General features: G+C 41.1%; 1 protein-coding gene across 1 annotated transcript in view; it reads right to left on the bottom strand.

Annotated features, from left to right (window-relative positions):
• The window catches only part of sema6bb (sema domain, transmembrane domain (TM), and cytoplasmic domain, (semaphorin) 6Bb), a 126,731-nt gene extending 117,277 nt beyond the window's left edge, over nt 1–9,454 (bottom strand). Inside the window, exon 1 of the mRNA XM_042417739.1 lies at nt 8,670–9,454. The gene's annotated coding sequence lies outside the window, so the exon portion shown is untranslated. The remainder of the gene's footprint in view (nt 1–8,669) is intronic.
• Nucleotides 9,455–20,655: the final 11,201 nt, after the last annotated feature.

The raw sequence follows: 20,655 nt of genomic DNA, 5'->3' as shown, positions 1-20,655 counted from the left end.
CGTTTACCACGCAGCAGACTAACCATACAGTAACATCCCGTAATTGTGATGAAACATCTCAAATGTCAAGGAGGAGGATTACAGAGGAGTTTGAAGTGCTGTCACATCAAACACACACAAGAATAAACTGGAAAAGGGGAAACTTTTTGAATAGTTTTTATGTTTATTTAGACTGTATATATACACACACACACACACAATTTCCCACATTGGCAGAGACATATTCACATACTCAGAGGATACAGATGATGTACCTACACCACTGTTGGGAAGAAGAGAGGCTGCAGGAAATATGAACACCAAATGGAAAATTGTGGTTGCCTTATCGGATGTGTTTAAAGTAATGTCAATTTAATATTGCGAATGTGAATATTTTCATTCACTCACTCATTTGTCCACTTCCTGCCCGCTTCCTCGCCGAACTCATTCCCTCCTGAATTTCCCTGTTCCCCAACATCCTTTCTCCCCGCCTCATTCAGCAACCAGAGAAACCAAGCGAGTCGAGCTCAGAGACTTAAAGGTCCATGCATCATTTGATGACAGAGGCTGATAGATGCCTGACAGACTGCCAAACCCTGTGTTGTGCTACATGAGTCAAGCACAAACAGTCCTCCGTTGTGCAGATATGCGTTTGCACATGTATCCATCATTGCCATGTGGGAGGTGTGTGTGCCTGTGTGCCTGTGTGTGTGTCATGCTGCTCTGAACAAGGAGAGCCTTGCAAGTGTCCATCTCAGTGGCGCCATTGGGACGATGGAGGAGGCCAAACTCAGGCTGCGGGGCTGGATGATGAGGTAGGAGGATGTGGGATAACAGGGTCTGATTCTCATGTTTAAGCCATTTAAAACAGGCCTGTGAATACACACTAAAGGATCTACTGACTAGATATCACATCGGCACAAAAAAAAACCTTTCCCTGTCTTTTGCTTTCCCCTTCCCACAGAAACGTACATGTGAGCGAACAAGTGAATGAAAGCAAAGGGTGAAGCCACAGCCTGAGCTCTGAATGTCACAGTCAGTCATTGCAGCCTCCCTCTAAGTGATGCAGACAGAGAGCCATTCTGATTGCCCCCACCAGTCAAGCCAAAGGGTGAAAAACATTTACATGCAAATACGAATGACCCACTAGCTACTGTGAGTTTGCTAGCTATGCTATTCCGAATGCACAGCAACCGCAGAAAAAGCCGGCACAGAGGACTTGCCAATCAACAGCTCTATTGTAACAGCACACAGGCTTTAGAAGTAGCTGTTATGTGTGTAGGATATCAATTATTTTTTTTTGCTTTTGTGGCTTATTGGTTTGTGACTGCTATTGTAACTCCTCGTATCAAGCGAAATTAATGTTAATGAATTCAGACCGGGACATAATGTACTGCATTAACAGATTTGCTGTGAAGAAGCTTAAATCCTTTCCATCATTTCCACATAACTCCTCAGTATACAGAGCGTCTACCATCCTCACAGAATCCACTCATCTCTGACAGCAGCGCTAATACCATGTAATCAACGATCCCCTTTCAATTTGGACAATTAGAATACATAACTCATCATAACAAACATGCCTCTCTGACATACTGAAGTGGTCAGTATCAGGGGACAGATTGCTGATGGACTGGTTGGGACTCCGGGGGTCTTGGACAAGGGGAGACCCTGGCTATTTTCCTGGCTGTCACCCACGGCTGGGATACTTGGATTGGGTACCCGCCTGCTGTCACCAGACCTGTTGCCTCCAGATGGGTCTGATTCTCTGATTCTCGCCCTCGGAGAACACACTCTGTCCTTGTCCTCCTCCACTCCTTATTTCATCTCCTCATCTTCTCATCCCGTCACAAGTACATCAAACTTGACTTTCCCTTCATCCTTTTACCACTTATTAGCAAAGCCCGAATCACCATTCTTCTGTTCTTTAACCTTGACATTCAGCTTTTAGCTCCACGTGATGCTTTCATCTCATCTATCACTCATTGGCTCCAGTTTCTTGGCTAAAGTCCTCTCTGTGTGTAGGGCTTGAGTGTGTATGTGAATGCATGCACACATGCTCGGTGAGATGAGCAGACGCACTGCACAGCAAGACCTCTTTGATTCGGCACAGCAGAGACCCACAGCGAGTCTGTACATTAATTGGTGCTTCTGAGCCGTTAATTTAGCTGAGTACATTCAAGGACCCACTTTCCCTCCACTTTCCAACAGCAACAGAAGCCGAACAAGCATCCTCTCAAGACTCTTCCACTATTTTCTACCTCTCCTCCTCCTCTCTTTGCTCATGGCCTTCTTTCTGCTCGATGCCTCTCCGCTTTTCCCAATTACCTTACAGTTCAGCTTCATCCATAAAACATCAACATGTCACTACCCCTTCTTGCCTCGCCCACTCTCTGTTCTCTCTTCATCTCACCATCACCGAGTGAAGAGAGACAGCAGGTCACGGTCTGTGCTCCGTCCCTACACTTCGCCAACCGCCCCGCGACCAGTGCCAGCAAGCCAGAGTTTTCTTTTTGTTTTTTCAGCATGACTGACTCCCCCAGGTCACTGAATGCATTAAGCTGTTAATTACCTCAAAGCACAAAACAAGTGGTAGCTTGGCAGCAAAGTGAGCAGACATTTACATTGTTTAGTACAGTTACAGACTTAAAGCCGGAACACAGATGAGACAAGCAGAGACCACAGGAAAGACAGCAGACACTGAAGCGGCAACTACAGCAGCAAACAGTTCTGTCGATGAGAACATTCTCATTTCATTTTCGCAACCATAAAACAACAGGATAGAGCCATTTGGGCTGGAAGTTCCCTTTAAGAAATGAATCAGCTATAAAACAGCAGCAGCTTAACACCACTCTGGCCCACAGGGTATGGTTTCTTCAGATTCACGCTGTGCTGATGTGGGAAATGATTCAGGATGTGTTTGACCTGCATCTTCTCCGCAATGTCTCCCTCCATAGTTAAACTGTGCCCTATTAGTTATGAGCTTAGTGATAGTAGCAACCTAGCATGGGGAAATAAAACAGTGGAGGTGTACAGAGTGTGTCTGAAAATGTTATAATAGAAATGTGTTGCTATTTATATCATGTCAGAGAGAAAAATAATATAATTGCAGTATGGCTGCTGGCACTGAATATGCTGCTCCAGGCTTTGGGTTTGTGGTAGCTTGTTACTTATCTGCGTGTGTGTGTGAGTGTGTTTGTGTATGTCTGGAAATATGCAAGTGTGCGCCTCAGTGTGCCAGTGTGCTAGTGTGTATTCATGTATTCTGGGTGGTATACGGGACCAGCCTGTCCTCTCCCTTCCTGATGATGGCCCCTCATTAGTCTCTTCTCTTGTTAACAAACTGGGGCTCTGCCGACACCGAGACTTCATAAGAGTGTGAGAGTGACAGAAAGACAAAGTGTGTGTATGTGAGAGAGAGAGAGACAGAAAGGGGGGGTGAGGGGGTGGCTTAATGACAAGGAAACAGGCCATGAAGAACATTCAGCTCACACACACTAACTGTTTATTCATGTCCGGGAGGTAAACGTTTGTGTCAGTCTCCAACATGTCCGCCTGTCTTTTCATCCTGTCTCCCACAGTATCACTCATCGTCCACTGCCAGCAGCATGGAGTTTATACTCTTGGAAATGTCTCTTTCTCTTTGAGAGAATGGAGGAATCCCCCATGCCTACCTTATTCAGATATAGGAGAGACACACTCGTATACGCACACATGCAATAACACACTCCTCCTGAGGAGGTACAATAAGCCTACATGGAGTGCCAGTTTTACCAACGGGAAACATCTTTATTCAACAGCCACTTGGCCTTTGGTGATAGCAGCTGCATTCTTTGTTCCTGTCATACTCTGCCACCTCAGGCTTACACAACATGATACTGCTCCAACTTCTCCAAGACATTCTGTCACAGTTAAAGGGTATAGACAAAAAATGTTGAAATCATAGACTTTACAAACTCCAAGGAGAGACTAGCCTTTGGCTGCCAATGAGAGCAGCCATACCAGAGACATTTCAAAGAAAAACGAGAGAGCACTTATTATTGACTATATCAGGCTTCCTTCTTTGAACTCACTCATCAGTTCTGGCTACATTGGCATTGCGCTGGATGTATAAGAGCTATGAAGCAGACAGAGAGATAAGAGTGAAAGGAAGACAGGGCTGAAAAACAAGTGATTAAAAGATAAAAGGGAGAGAGCAGATGATGAGGGAGCAGCGGTGTGTGATTAAATGGCGGAGGTGGTCCCATTGGGCTATAGCCCTTATTGCATTTTAATGGGGGGCTGGATGATCCTTGACCCTTTGTGAGGCAGCGGTAGCACCTTAGTGTGGATCAAACCATGTGTGAGGGCTTGCAGGGTCACAAGCAAACGTGTTTATCCTGCTGCTATGGCAACTCCAGCAGTAGCCTTGGGCAAATAACAACAAGCAAAGCCGTGTGTGTGTGTGTTTGTGTGTGTGTGTGTGTGTGTGTGTGTGTGTATGTGTGTGTGTGTGTGTGTGGGGAGAGAGAGAGAGTATATGTGAAGAGAGGATTTTAAAAGGCATGGTGTGTGATTAAATATAAGTCCTCAATTCATACATTTCAAAGAGCCAAGCTGCTCTGCCCTCTCTCTCCCCCTCTACCACTGTGCGGCTGGCCTGCACCTCAATCATCAGGCCCTCCTTTTCACCTTCTCTTTCTCCCAGCTCCACATGCTAAGTGGGAACATTGTTACGGTCAATTTGTCCCATTCAGGGTCCCAGTGGGCAGTGTCCCTGCCCTGACAGCCTGCAGACAGAGACCACACTGCCTGAGAGGCCTTGACATCAAGGTCCAAAGGAGACAGAGAAGGGGGGAGGAGGGAAGAAGGTGGAGGAGAGGAAAGCGAAGGACGGGGAGGGGGGGAAACAGGAGAGGAGAGGTAATGAGGGGAGCAGAATGTGCGAGGGAAAACAAGCAGGGGGGGAATGCTGAAGAGAAAGAATGACATACCAAAAAAAAAGAAAAAGAGGCTGAGGTGCCAGGTTTAACACGAGCCCCCTGCTTCAGCAGCTCAATAGTATTTTTTGCCAAGGTGGAATTTAAGCCAAGAACGTGCTAAATGGTCAGTTTACGAAAGTTGCAAGACAACACATTTTCTCACTTACCTCTAGTGGTATGGGCAGTTTTCATTGGAAATACTTTGTATCAACAAAATAGTCCATATGAAACTGTTGACAGCAGAGTCTGGGGATTAACCTAGAATAATAGGGAAACAGTTTCTGGACATGTTACTTTTGAATTTTTTAAAGTAATTTTTACGAGGCAGAAATAATAGACAAGTAAATCTTTCTACATGGCTAAATATTAAGAAATATATATATTTATATATATATATAGAAAATATGTTGTTTTTTGTAATTTGGGTCAGTAATTTTGGGTAAGTTCAGTCTCATGTAAAGCAGTGCAAAAAAAATACTAACTGCAAAGTAGATTAAATGTGAGTACAGGATAGCTCATAGAGCATGACATCAATCAATAAAGGCGATTGAGTGAAGTTTTTCACCCACCAAACCTTCACTTTTAATATTAAATCCATGTCTCTACAAACGTTTTCTGCAATCAGATCCCGTGAATTAAAATGTTACTCTGGCCAGAATTAGTCTGGCAAATGAAGCTTTGTCTGACTAAACTGTGAATTTTATGTCTATGTTGGAGCTACCCCAGGGCCCACAGGTGACAAACCCCTGGCAGGGTGCAGCGGGGAGGTGGAGAAGAGGGATTAAGTCCCTGTGTTAAAAGCACCTGTTATTTAAGCACATAGGGCGCAACACTTGCTCCGAGGCAAAGGGTGCAGAGCGGCTGTTGGCGTCAGAAACGAGGCACAAACAGGGTACCCATTCAACCGAGGCTGGACAGTGCTGAATCACACTCGTATAGGGTATAGACAGACTGACTCACACACACACACACACACATACGCACACACAGTCTATACAAGACAGGAAGGCAAACAGACACAACACAATAAACAATGTTCTTTATGTCTCTCTTTGAAACTCTCACCTTGTCTTTCTCTCTTTGACTTACACACACACACACTCACGACATAGAAAACACAATTCTTCAAATTAATTGGCAAGTCAGACTCCACAGTAGAGCAGGAGGGGGATCTGTCAAGGGCATGTGTGTGCAGAGGGATGTTACAGATCTCCCCAAATTAACTAACTTTATAATAAATCACTGGGCACTGCTAGCCAAGGATTAGCCAAGCTCCAGTGAGCAGTTTGTTAAACTGGGAGGAGAAGCACAGGGGACAGAGAAAACATCGCCAAAAACTGACATCAGCATTGGGGACCTTGGAACGGTATAAACCCCCCGCCTGGTTTCCTAGGCACAGATTTAGCCTTGTTATCTGAGTTCTCCATTGACAGAAAATCCTGGTCCTACTTTTTCTAGGAGCTTTTTTTCTGTTGGGGCTCCTATACTAATTACTTTCAGTGTTCAGGGCATCAGCTTTTACATCAGGTATACTGTTTGCTTTACTTAGGTTTTCCTTACATAATTCTCTGTGCAATCTTGTCCCTTACAGAGTAATTTTTTTGGCAGCAGCAAGGCCTCCTAAAGTCTGGTTATTTATATACTGATTGTGAAAAAATGTATCCCCTTTTCCCCTGCCTACAAAAAGAAACTAAACTATTTTGAGACTCATATTATACATCTATTACAGAAGTGTCTTTTATGTATCCATGCAGCAGCTCCAAAATCTGCCTATAAATTGTATTTTTGGGTAGATTTTCCCTCAAAGCTTTCTAACGATGACTTGAAGCTCCAGCAAAAGCCTTGGATGGTTCTTTTCTCAACTCCTGCACGGTGTTTTGTCCTTGGCTTTTAAACAAATGAAAACTGGATCCGGTACAATGAGGAGATCAGAGATCATATCAGACAGGTATTTCCTCTGTTGTCTATTAATTCATTCCCTCTGATAACACTTCTCTTGTAATTACTGGTGGCGTGATGGGCCTACAAGAAGATGTCAGCGCATGAGAGAAAAGGGCGCCACTCCTCTTCTGTCATGCCAGAGAAACTGCTGCACTTAGATTATTTTAGACAATATCTAGTTTATGATCATCTCTCCTTTCATCTGCCTCATGATTCATCTTAACTTCTTCCCTTTCTCCATGTCTCTCACCACCTACGCTGTAGCTCCCGTCTTGGCTATACTGTTACAGCAAAAAAAAAAAAAAAAAAAAAGGCGTGAAACAAAGTCTGGTGCAGTACATCATCCCCTGATGAAGCATCTGAGCAGCAGGAAGGAAGGATATGTAACCTGCGGCAGCACCCCTGAGCCCTGGCTGTTGCAGAGTGGGTGACAGCCCATAGGAAGAAGAATTAAATAGGCTCTTGTCCTCCAAGGCTGATTGACACAGTCAGAGCGACAGAAAGGTTAGCAGAGGTGGTGGTATTCCCTTGACTCCGTCTATCCCTGCACTGGACAAGGAGCACTGTCTCACTTTCTTTAGATGTGTCTTTCTCTCTCTGTCTCTGCCTTCCCTCCTCTCTCACACTAGGGCTCATTATAGGAATGCTCTGACCCTTGGGGACTTCACTTACTTCTCTGTCTCTCTTTCCAGTCCACAAACCTCGGCGTTGGACAAAAGGCAGCTGAAAGGCAATTTGAATTTGAAACAGGGGCCACAACAAAAACATGCAGCTCCCAAATGGAAAAACTTTAGGAGACTTGGAGCCAGCTATTGAGAGTTGGAGGCCCTCACACAAAAAGCAAAAAAATGTGATTCTGACACTATCCAGCCAACTAGCTCAGTGTACTGTAAGATAGCAACTACTGCAGAGGGAGAGGGAGAGAGAGAGGGAGGGAGAGATGGCAGAGCCTGAAGGCAGGAATAGTGGACACCAGGGGCCCAGCGGGTAGGACTGTAGAACATACACAACTGCTAGCAGACAGCATGCAATCACAAAACACACAAACAAACGAGCGTACACACACACACACACACACACACACACACACACACACACACACACACACACACACACACACACAGTGAGAAAGACAGAAAGAGGGCAACATTTTGACATTCTCATGGTGCAGACACACAGTCTGTGCTTCCATAGTTTTGCAACTTACTGGATTTGAAAATGAGGTTTTGTAGTTATGCCTAAAATAACTGCAACGTAAAAACGGGGACGATCCCGCTTGACACAGCAAGAAAAGTCCCAAATTTCTCATTAAACAGTTCCTTGAGAAAAACCGGCTTGATTAAGGTGAGTGAATGGCACAGATGTATTTTTAATGACAGCGCTGTAGCTGTTTTCATAACCTAACCAAAATGCTCTTGGCCAGCGCATACAGAAATTGTCAGCCATTTTCAATCAAAGGATCTATCTGAGTCGTGTCAATATCCAATCAATACATGCATGGTGAAGCGCCTTGAGGCTCCGGACAGCTGGAAGCTGCTGGTTTTGTGCGTGGCTGCAAGCTACGCAGTATGAAATTGAGAATTATACAATGAAACGTGCTGTAAAGCCAAGATGCGAAAGATTACAGATTAACCCGCGACTGTGAATTGATTTAATTCGTTTTAACCAATTCCCACAACCAAATTCTTTCGTCTAATCACAAGCAATACCATTTATCCAAAGCATCAAGGCGCGACAGACCCTGTGCCCCAGAGCGCACCACCGCCACCGACAGCTCGGGTCACTTACCTCTGATTGTCGGGGGAAAGGTGCCGCCGAGACAAGGACGGTATGAGTCAATTCTGTGTCCCGCTGGATACAAAAAATCCGAGTGATTCTAGAGGAGAGAGGTTCGTTACCAGATCCTGTGTAGGGCTTTGTAAACTACTCCTCCCTGTCGCACCTGTCTCTGGCAAAAACTGATCCCGTACGCCGGCCTGACATCCCTAAGACAACTGTCTCAGGGGTTGTGTGTCCGTGCCCCCCTGTTAGTTTCAATACACACACACACATACGGCACCACCTGTCCCCGGTGCAAAACAACCCACAAAGAGCTTCTATGTCGCGCAACGACACATGGCATTCCCCGTTAGTCTCTGCAGCAATACTCCCTCACAGACAGCCGCCCGAGATCCCCAAGTAATCTGGAAACGCTGGAGGCAGTGAATGATGAAAAGGAGAACGCAATAATAACCCATCCAGCACACCACTGGCACCAAACCAGCTGAAACGTTTGGAAATTACATCTGCCGCTCTCGTTGCTCGCCCAGTTGTGTTATCAATCTTCCGTCCCCACAATAGTTGGTCTATTTTGCCGCTGCGCACGACTGCTGCTCTGTCATTGCTGCGTCTTTTCCACCTCGGGTCTTTGAGAGAAAAGACTGTCCCTGTGTCTGCTTTTGCGCTCCACTTCCAAACAGTGCCAGCCTCAGGATCCAGCGTAGGGCAAAGTCCCATTCATCGGTTTATTTAAAATAGTTCCTGTTCTTTGAGCTGCGCTCGGGAGCTTTGGTAAGGTGGGAGGACCACAGCGTTTGTCTTCTAGCGGTAGTATGAGCTACAGCATCTCCAGCACTGTTCCCTGCTGTCATCCACAAGAGACTCCTGAAGCCTGTTAGTGTCAAAACCTGAAGCAGAATTACGCAGAGACTGGAATGGAATTGATTGATGGCTAATTGGGTTTAATTTTGGTGCGTCAAATCCTCAAAAACCTCACTTTTATCGAAGACAATTCAGTCATTGAGGCAGAAAGTTTATGTGTGTTGACCAAATTTCACGGAGGCAAAATTGGCAGTAAAATGATTGTGCAGCATGTTAGACACGGCTAAGTTCAAACTGCACCGGGGGCACACACCTGAGAGACAGCTTTGTTCATGGGTGAATCTTGTTCCAAGGAACCTTTATACTTCAGAGACAAATGACACACAAAATATGAACGTCAAAATGAAATCACAAGACTGATTCAAACAAGATAATAGTGAGCATTTATTGCTATTTTTACTGGATGATCAGGTGGTTAAGCAAAGTGGAGAGAACCTGAGAGAGGCGCACTAATCCAGGAGGTCAGGAAGTGGATCCAAATTAACCGATGTGCTTATAAATTCTGATAAAATCAAACCTCATGTGTCTATTAACAACATGTGGGCAGAACAAGTACTGTATGTATTTCTCACTTTTATGTCATATTATTCTGCATACATATTCTGCAGGACACACTCATGTAGTTGGATCAATTTCTCTTTCAGTCAGATTTCCTGAAAGTGCAGTTTATTTTAATTACATAAGTTAAATCAGTGAACTTAAAAACAGTTTCCATCCCTGAGTTTAAGACCTTTCTGCATTTGCATCTTCTCATTGATCTTAAATTAAAACAATGAGAGGAATAATTTAGCCTCATTGAATCTCAGTAAACTTCCAGCCAAATCAAATTGCTGCTCTATCACCCTTTGGGGTTTGTGTTTGAAATTAGCGTTAAATCAGGTGTTTTTTTAGTGACACATTGTTCATCCTCATACTAACCCCAATCTAAAAGGCTTTTGTTGGACTTTAAGCCAAAATTACCATGTGGAAAAGCTTTAACAGTACTGTCCGTTGATGATGCTGGCGCTGAGTGCTAAAGGAGTTAAGACCTTTTGGACCTAGCCATGAAATTGCTTGGAGCCAAAGCCACTTTTAAGCTCCCATTCATGAATAATTAATTGCTAAAATAATGACTTCCATAGGCTTGAAGGCACATGTGTGTTACTCACCCGCTTGAAATGTGGTTTCACCATGTTAACAAATCTACTTCCAGCCATCTGACAGCTTCTTTGATACAATCTACTAATCAGTGGTGGCAAATCGGGTGACTCAAGTACTGATTCGGGAGAAATATGCAAGAGAAATCCTCTGCAATTGCTAAATGTAATTTGGTTTCAGTTAATTGTGCCAACATTTAATCCAAAAACAAATTTTTGGATAAAGAATTGCTACTTCATGGTCTTAAAACCTCTTTTTTTTTTAAAGTCAATGGTAATTTTGGGTGTTGGAAGTTGTTAAGAGACGTGCCTGAAGGCTCTTCAAGGCTGCTCTCTGCATTTTGTTCCTCGGCTATTGTTGGACAAATTCATTTTTATTAATCCACTGACGTTCTGCGAGGCTTATAATATGGCCTACTCTTGTCTGACATTGATAGTATTGTCGGACATTGTTTTGGTTTGCTTGTTTGCTTTATTTTTTTTTTGCCTTATCTTCATTTACACAGCTAAAATTTGTCTGAACCAGCAATTTAATACTTATTAACATTTTTCATCCTGCTTACCTTATCATCCCATTCTGCCTGTGACTTTGTAGCTTCTGCAATTAAGGCTTAAAAAGAAAGTTTCCTTTGTCCAGAGGAGCCCTGCTAAAAGTCTTTGTACAGGCTGACTGCAGTTATAGCAGAGGACGCTGCTATGATGGCAGTATCATTATTAAGGTAGAAAGTTATTGTAGAGAAATAATGATGAGTCTTCCCTACTCACTCAAATTCTTTGCTATTTCTCACACATACTAACCAGTATGTCTAGTGTCTATATAAAAACCAAATCTATTTCATAACACGCAGCCAATGCAAGTTTTACTGAGGACAGGGGAGCCTTGAGTGCCTAGAACAAGAGAGCAAATCAATTCACACTGTGAAACGTGTCTATCCTTTTGAGAAGGATTTAGAAAAAATGCAGGACTTTTCCCACTGTGTGTGTGTGTGTGTGTGTGTGTGTGTGTGTGTGTGTGTGTGTGTGTGTGTGTGTGTGTGTGTGTGTGTGTGTGAAAGAGAGAGAGAGAGAGAGGGCATGTAAATGTCCATTGACCAGTTTAGAGAGTTAGAACTCATACTTCTTTTTCCCTGCTGCTGCTCCTCTGCATTTTTACTCCACGTCAAAATTAGTCAATAAAATACATTTTTATGTAGTTAAAGTTCCTCCTCAACCTGCTACGACATCACAATGATGTCAACATGTTAATGCATCAGTAATTATAATCTAGAAATATATTTCATAATATAAAGCTCCTCAAAGGGTCACTCTGCATAACGAGAACTTTTGCATAAAGTGGATATAATCAGTATTTTTATACAGTAATGAATCACATGACTACATGTGTGTGAAAGGGGTCACTCATAGTGATGGATCTTGTTCCAAGGAACCTTTATACTTCAAAGACAAACAACAGAGAAGAAAGGTTTTGCTTTCTGCATAAGATGAAACCACAAGACTGATTCAAACAAGTTTGCGGATAATAGAGAGCATTTATTTCTATTTTTTCTGGATAATCAGGTGGTTAAGAAAAGTTGAAAGAACCTGAGAGAGACACACTGAACTTGGATGTCAGAAAGTGGATATAAATTGGCCTAGGTGCGTTTAAATTATGATCAAACACCAACCAGTCATCGTATAATGCATTAAAATCCAACTGCATGCCTAACTAACCAAAACAACACTGAATGTCGGGCAGAAACTCAGCTCCAAACGAATGCTAATGTTGTTCCGGGTTTGTTGGACGTGTAAATAGGCAACTGTTTGTTAAAAAAATTGCATTCTATCAACTTAAAAGGTGATAATATGTCAATGTTGTGTTATAGCTTGTTTTCGCTACCCCCAGCAGGACAAAAAAAAACAGTTATAGCACAGTTTTGAATGCAGGATTTTTAGTTGTAATTGAGTATTTTTGAGTGTCTGTATTGCTACTTTAATTTAAGTGAAGGATCTGACTGTCTTTCACCGCTTCTCAATAGTAGTTAGTTGAGGAAAAGCTGCAGTGTTGGTGAGGCAAGATATATGCAGTGAGGTGCAGACGTCTTCCACAATGACTCTCGGTGTACATTCTGTAGCTACTGTTGACAGCACTCTATTCTAATATTAAACAGCCCTCCAAATGTTTTTTTTGTTTTTTTAAATCCCCAGATTAGCTATATTATTCTGTTTCCAGCTACTTTGCATAGAAATGATTCAGGACACAGAAACTTTGAGTCATGTTCAACAAAAGAACTTATGCCATTTTATCTCCTGTCAAAGTTTGTGTGCTGACAATAAATAAATAAAGAAATGTTCGTTTTGTTCATCCTTTTCCTTTCATCCCACTCGGTGTGTCAGAGCAGGCAGGCAGTAGACCTGAGCCAGATAAAAAGGAAAGAGCTGCCATGAGAAAGCGAGAAAGCTTAGCAAAAAAAAAAAAAAAAAAAAAAAAAAAAAAACTACAACCTTTGATGGGGGATGCACTTTTTAATCTTTCAACAACATAGGGGAAAAGGGGAAGGGCAGCACAGCCACCCTGCCCCCTGAGGTAAGAAGGCAGTAGAGGAGAGTGGTGTGTGTGCGTGTGTTTGTGTGTATGTGTGTGTGTGTGTGTGTGTGTGTGTCTGTGTGTGTGTGTGTGTGTGTGTTTGTGTGTGTGTGTGTATTACCAGTAAGAGGGGATATGCTGATGCCAAAGTTAGATGAACTCTTCACAGCATGAGCTTTTGTCTGCTAACTTCTATTTCAGCAGAAATATGAATGCAAGATAAAGATGCCTCAGTCTCCAGTGTGACCATTTCCTATCTCGCCAAAGCAATCACATGGTTCACCATGCTGTGAACAAAGACATACAGACTCGGTTCATATGACCAGACCAACCCAGTAACTTCACAGGATCAGTAATTCTGACTACTCAACATAGCAACGGAGCCCAGCCATTTAATTTAGCACAGTACTAGCTTAAATATTATGACAACTTCATAATATATCCCACAAAACATTAAAACCAGGATAACTGACTAACACCATTTGTTTAGGTAATTAAGAACATAATTCTAACATATTTACTTGCAGTGGAAGTGAGTGCTATAATTTATAAATGGCTTGAAATGCTACAAATGTAAGCTGGAAAGTTGTGTGATGCTGACAAACTCAAGTTACACTTACACTACACTACACTCAACATTGCTGCATGAAATACGTTTTCCTCAACACTGCTTATTAAAAGGTGAAGATTTACCTTTTGAATAAAGAATACCAACATTGTCATCACAACCTGTTTTAGATTTCCATCAACTAAATGACTGAGAGTGAATGTGAAGTTTGATCCGACCCAATCAAATGCAAAGTGTTGTACATTAAGACTAAGAATAAGCTGTGTGTAATAACATTAATCGCCATGTCAAGACCGATAATGCATTTAGAGTGAGAATTGGCATCTGCAATGAAGTACAGGAAATGACCTTGGTAGTCACAGTCCCTTGTGTGACACTCTGTTCTGGTATTCATGCGAAACATTAAGGCAGCGGGCTCAATTTGGAATTGTTCCTCTTCCCAGCATGACATGTAAACAGTAAAGCAGAAAGGTTTGAATAACAAAGATTTTCTGGCTTTGAAAGAGAGCAACAACCAGTCTGCTTTCATAAATGATGTATGATTGTGCATCTCTGGTACATGAAACAAGCAAACTCCATTTTATATTTTTATATTGACTCGTATCTGCCTTACTTATTCCATTTTTTCCCCTCTTTGTGCAGAGGTTTGTTATATGTATATTCACAAAAAGCTCTTGTTTAGTGTGTAGCACCGAGTCTAAAGATGTTTAGATGATTGTAATTAATACAGTAAATTTAAGTGCTGATTACTTATAAGATTTAAATTAGACTAAATATGAAATCATTTACAGTCAGTGTATAAACAAACCTGAACAGCTTGTTGTAAATTAGTGGGGACCAATCTTGGGTGACTGTATTATTACTGTGAGGTACCGCAGAGGCAGCCATCAATATGCGATTATAAATGTGGTGCAGAGATGACAAGAAGAGGAAATGAGATGGGATATGGAGTGGGAAGAGAAGACACACAGAGGAGAGAGGGCAAGCACACTATGGTACGAGGGGATTTGAAAAAAAATTGTATTGGAGAAAACTGTGGAAAAGAATAAAAGATGCAAGACGGAAGGAAAAGGATGGGGATCGATACTAAAACATAGTGTAAATATCTTCAGACAAAGAGGAGAAAGAAAAAAGGGTGAAGCATGGAGAATTGATGTAGGGTGAAAAAAAAACATGCACTCTGCCTTACCTCTCAAAGCCACAACAGATAGCAACACATCAGGCCTTTTGTTTGGGGAAGGGTCACAGTAATGTGCGATCACTGTCAAAACTCATACAATCACAACACCAGAGAACCATAAATATTTCAGGGCCACTCGGCTCTTTCCATGTTTCCTCTCCACCTCCACTGTGGCTGCTGACCCGTTGTCAGGGCTCTGGGGGAGAAATAAGCTCTCCAGAATAAACAGGGGAGACCCAGAGAGACAGAATGGCAGCCGCCGGTGTCGAAGCGATGGAAAGTCATAAAACACAGTGTGAGGAAATTGTGCATTCTCTGCAGAAGCAAAGTTGAGACTACCTGTTGGCCGCAGAGAGACACAGCTCAGTTATTTGTTGTTTTTGTTTCATTTTGTATGTTGCATGCAGTGACCTGACATTTCCCATGTTCTGTGACTGTTGCTACAAATCTTTTAGATGATTTGTTTTTAAGGTCTGCAGGAGGTTCCCCACAAATCATTTTTCCAATATCCTTTAAGCCGAAGGCACAACAGTCATAAAACGTCTGTAGCCAGTTAAGTTTTCCTTGCAGGGCAATTTTACAGAAAAGATTAAAGACTGTTACTCTTGCAAAAAGTTTAATGCATAAAGTTTATGACTTTTATTACTTTTATGAGCTTTCATTTTCAGCTTCCACTTTCTTGCAATGTTCCATTCATAAACTCTGCTGTACGTAATTAGTACAGTGACTTTGTGTATTTTTGCTTTTCAGAATAGGCATAAGACCAAATACTCTACCTAGAGAGCAATAACTGTTCCATTAGTGTTCAAGCTGATCAGATTCAGTCGAGAACATTAATAGATATTTACTAATTGACTCGAAAACAATTACATATAGCATGCCTCCATATTACTTGGTTTCTGATCATGATATTCTGATCAATTTGTCCCATATGAAAGAATATTAATAATGAATAATGTGCTTACCAGCATTTGACTCAAGGTCAACCTCCTGTCTCTTTATTATTTCAACATGATGGATGGACTAGTTCTCACATACAACCAGTGTATTATCCTGGCCTTGGTTATGCCTTATTAATATGCTATTGGGCAGAATATAGTAAGGGCAAAGGTTCATATCAAGTTTCAACCTGGAGATGATTTGTAGCTGTGTTGTATGTTACTGATACCTCGTGTTGCAAGCCTCCGGAAATTTGTTTCAGGATGTTGGAAATAAGATTCCCATCAATGGCTTTACGTAGATGAAACCAAGCAGAGCTGGTCAGCTGTTAACAGGCAGAGGACTAATTTCTACAGTTTCGAGGCTGCTGACAATGAAGAGCAGAAGGTGAAAGCGGACGGGAAATGAACGCTGAGCCAAAAGAAATATTTGTGATGTGATCTCTCCGCAGTACACCTGAGACTTGTGGTGTAGTAAACATGAAACAGAGCAAATGGATTTCATTACAGTATAATTGTGCTGCTCCATTCATTGCTTACCAAAGACTATGTCCTTGCAAAAGTGCTCTTTGATGATGATGGATATCTTATTGAAACAATTAATCTACCAGAGCAAACACTTCAAAGACCCAAAAACGCACCTGGGACTTGAACATCTTAAAGCTTTTATAGAGTTCCCTTTGGGATAGTTTGCTCAATTTCAAGTGACTCTTGATTATTTGTTTGTTTGTTTTCATTGGGGGATATTAATAATGTAAATATCCAAACTGAATTGCATATGTTGTCCAATCTAGGATATTGCATTTACTCCTCTGCACTATTATTCATGGTACCATTTGTTGCAATGTGTTAAAGCAGCTTCTGTCTATCTTTTCCATTATGGCCAAATGATCTGAAAGTAGGAATTCTATTTACTGTGTGAAAAGCCAATAATATCTTAAAAATAAATCTATATAAATAAGATTTGTGGGTTCTGCTCTCACATCCATGAAAATCCGGTCAAATTGCCAATTTATTGCTCTTATCTTGAAAGGTATGTCTTCAGGCAGGGAAAAAGAGAAAGAGAGGGGGAGCAGAGTGATCATTTTACTCTGAGGGATGAGTGATTTTCCTGTTATCTACTAATCTTCAATTACTCAATATCCAGAACAATTTTGGCCTCAATCAACTGATCCAGCGAAGCAGAATTAAGAGTTAAGCAGGAGCAGATGAGAGCCTTCAGGGCACATGTTGCTAACTCACTTGCACGGGAGAGTGGCACTGTGGTGCGTGAATGTGTGTAGTGTTTCCATTAAAGGCGCATAATGCAGAGGTTGAAACTGCTTGGTCATTTATAAAAATATCAGACAAAAAGACTGAAAGGAGCCACACAATTGTAGTCAGTTGTTTTCCATCTCACGCAATTTTCTCTGTGTGTACTCTGTGGCCTCGACCAGGTGTAATAACCTAAACTGATACCAGCGCTGCCTTGGTTTTAAACCAAAACAAAGCTACAATGGGTCTTGTTCAATGTATTTCTGATAGCAACATTAGAGGTAATCAGTTTCCTTTCTCTGGAGCCTGGTGCAAGCGTTTGGGAAAACACAAAGGGACACATAATGAAAACTGTAATGGCTTGAATAATGAAAATCCTTTCTAAATGAAAAGGGAAAAGTTAATAGAGTTCTAGGGATGGTGATACACAGCACCCAGCAAAGGAAGTCACTGTACTGGCTTTACAATGATGAAGTACATCTTAGTATGTGAAATGTTATGTGAAAGACACATCCCAGACTATGTAATATGCAATTATTGTCACAGTCTGTTCTCCTTTACAATCCGTGCCCTATTTTTCCTGGAGACTTTTTAAATATTTTATTCTGTAATATTCAACACAAACTGGGCTCTCTGCTCTGGAGTTGTGGTGCATCTGCATGAAAACATCTTAAGGATGTAAATGTGAATGAGTTTAGCTCTGTGTGGGATTAGGCTCCAGGAAAAAGTCGAAGTTGACTTAATGGGTAAAGACTGCCCTCTCAGGGTTTACTACATCAATTGCAGTTAACACGGTTGCCTGACTTTCAGCACAGCTCAGTCAGCCGGCTGTGTACACAGTATGCAGAGGGGAAATGTACACATCAGCATAAGCCCTGCATATAATTGACCAGGAGTAAGTATTTAATTGTTGTTTTCTATGCACACTGTGTAGTTTTTAGCTGTTGATAAATTGATCATAACCACATTATTGAATAAACAACATTACAGCAAAAAATATGCATATTTGACTTATACAACTGTGAACTGTATACATAATACAGTTAAAAGTTGTTTTTAATAACACACTGTAATGAAGCTGTAAGCAGATATGAGTGTTTATTAATGCATTTATTAAAAACTATAACTTCTATGAGGCCACTGGTATACGGACAGTTATTGAATAATTGATGACCCAGTATACCATAGCTGTGAACACATTTAATTATATATGATTATAGACATGAAAGACTTAGTGTTTTATAAAACATTTATTAAGTGTTTATACACATGTATAAATCATTCACAGGAATGTAAATTAGTGTTTGACCAAAAAGTTCACTCACTAGATTTTTTCTAGAGCATCTGGTAGCCTTCATCAGTAGATGAAATCTGCTCATTATCATGGAGAGTGAAGAAGTATCTAAAACAAACTGGTTATGAATGCCTCAAAGGAAGAGTTATAGTTGTTGAAGAATATCTAAAAATGTCCTTATATCTGCTTATGACTACATTGTAGTTTGTTATAAAGCATTTATTAGGTGTTTATTTACTGTTAATAAATGCTGTATTAAAATAAAGTGTTACCCATATTTTGTAAATCAAAAGGAATCATTCATTATTAACTGTGGAAAGAGTAGTTTTCACAAAAAAAGGACACATAGCACTGTGACCAAAAAAAACCCACCTCCCTGACAACTGAGCACAGTCCATCCGCTGATGAAGGCCACTAGGTGTGGCTGAAAGCTCTGGAAAATGTCCTGTGAGTGGACCTTGTGTTAAGAAAGTATTTCTATAAGCTTTTTGTTTTTTTGTTTGGTTTTTTTAATCTTTCACAATAAATTAACTTGTAGGCCAGGTGTGGACTGATATATTCTGGCTACATGAATGTGCAAATGAACAGGAATTTGCCAAATAAAGGTGATGGAAAAAGTCATTTAGTAGCAATGTAATAAAAGCAGCAATATCATACTATAAAAATATTCAGTCCTGCATTCAAAATGTTACTTCAGTAAAAGTGCATAAGTATTAGCAACAAAATGGAGGCCTGCAATTGTCAAGCTGTTATAATAATAATAATTTTATTTATAGAGCACTTTTCAAGCAATAAGAATAAAGTGCTTTCCAAAGGAGAGGAAATTCAAAACATAACAATGTTATCGACAATTGCAAGAGGTAAAATAATGAAACACAAACATACATATACACATACATGCATATATCTACACAAATAAAAAAATCTCTCAGTGAAGGAAGAAAAAGATAAAAACTCAATAAAAGAAAAAATCAAACAGGTCATGATCACAGAAATCGAGGCTATCAGCTGTTGGGAAAAGCCATTCGATAAAAATATGTTTTAAGACTGATGTGGGAGGCTGTTCCAGAGCTGAGGAGCCAGTACTGAAAAGGTTCAATCGCCTGACCCGGACTGGCAGACCTGAGGGGCTTGTTTGGATAGTACAGTGTGAGGAGCTCAGTTATATACTCCAGCATCAGATCATTCAGAGCCTTGTATGAGATTAGGAGCACTTTAAAATGGATTCTGAAAGAGACTGGAAGCCAGTGCAGTGAAGCCAAGATAGGCCTGATGAGAGAGAATCACTTTGTTGTGGTCAATAGTCTTGCTGCTGAATTTTGAACAATTTGGAGCTGCTCCATAGTTCGATTGGTCAGGCAGGTAAACAAGGCATTACAGTAATCAAGGGGAGAGGATATCAGATTATGTATAATTCTTTCTGTGTTCCCCAGTTGATAAAAAACACGACTGGACTACTTTCTGTACATATTGACTATCCAGAATAACAAGTAGATTTTTTGTAGCTGACTTTATGTTGGGAGTGAGAGAGCCAAGGAGTGGCTGTATTTGTTTTGTGATATGTTCAGGGCCAATGATGAGAACTTCCATCTTATGAAAGTTAAATTTTTAAGACGTTTTGGGACATCCAGCTTTTTATATCACGTAGACAGCTATGTAATGAGGCTAATTTACTAGTGTCAGAAGGTTTAAATGGCAGGTACAGCTATGTATCATATGCGTAGCTATGGAAGGAGATGCTGTGATGACGGATTATCTGTCCCAGGGGTAACATGTACAGGGTAAACAGAATAGGTCTCAAGATTGATCCTTGTGGTATTCCATGATTAGTCAGAACTGTTCATGAGGTAAGTTCCCCAACAGAAATGAAAATTTTCCTGTTGGCTAAGTATGAGGAAAACCAGTCCAGAGCATTACACTGACTGCTTTATATAGGACTACTGCTGGATAGTTTAATATATAATAATCCATCATATTTTATGAGCCAATCATGTGTCACATCATTCTAAAAAGTAACTAAACTATAAATTGCAATATTTGCCTCTGAAATGTGGCAGTAGAATAATCATATATAAGCTATAATTATAAATCAGCATAAAATAAAAACTACTCAAGCGAAGTACCTCAAAACTTGTACTTAACTACTGTAAGTAGGATAAAGACACTGCTCACCATACACATTAAATGTATTCATCTTTATA

The sequence above is a fragment of the Thunnus maccoyii genome, chromosome 7 (genome assembly GCF_910596095.1).
Source record: "Thunnus maccoyii chromosome 7, fThuMac1.1, whole genome shotgun sequence".
Taxonomy (NCBI): domain Eukaryota; kingdom Metazoa; phylum Chordata; class Actinopteri; order Scombriformes; family Scombridae; genus Thunnus; species Thunnus maccoyii.
The sequence above is the reverse complement of the archived record's forward strand: the minus strand, read 5'-3'. Positions and strand labels throughout refer to the sequence as shown.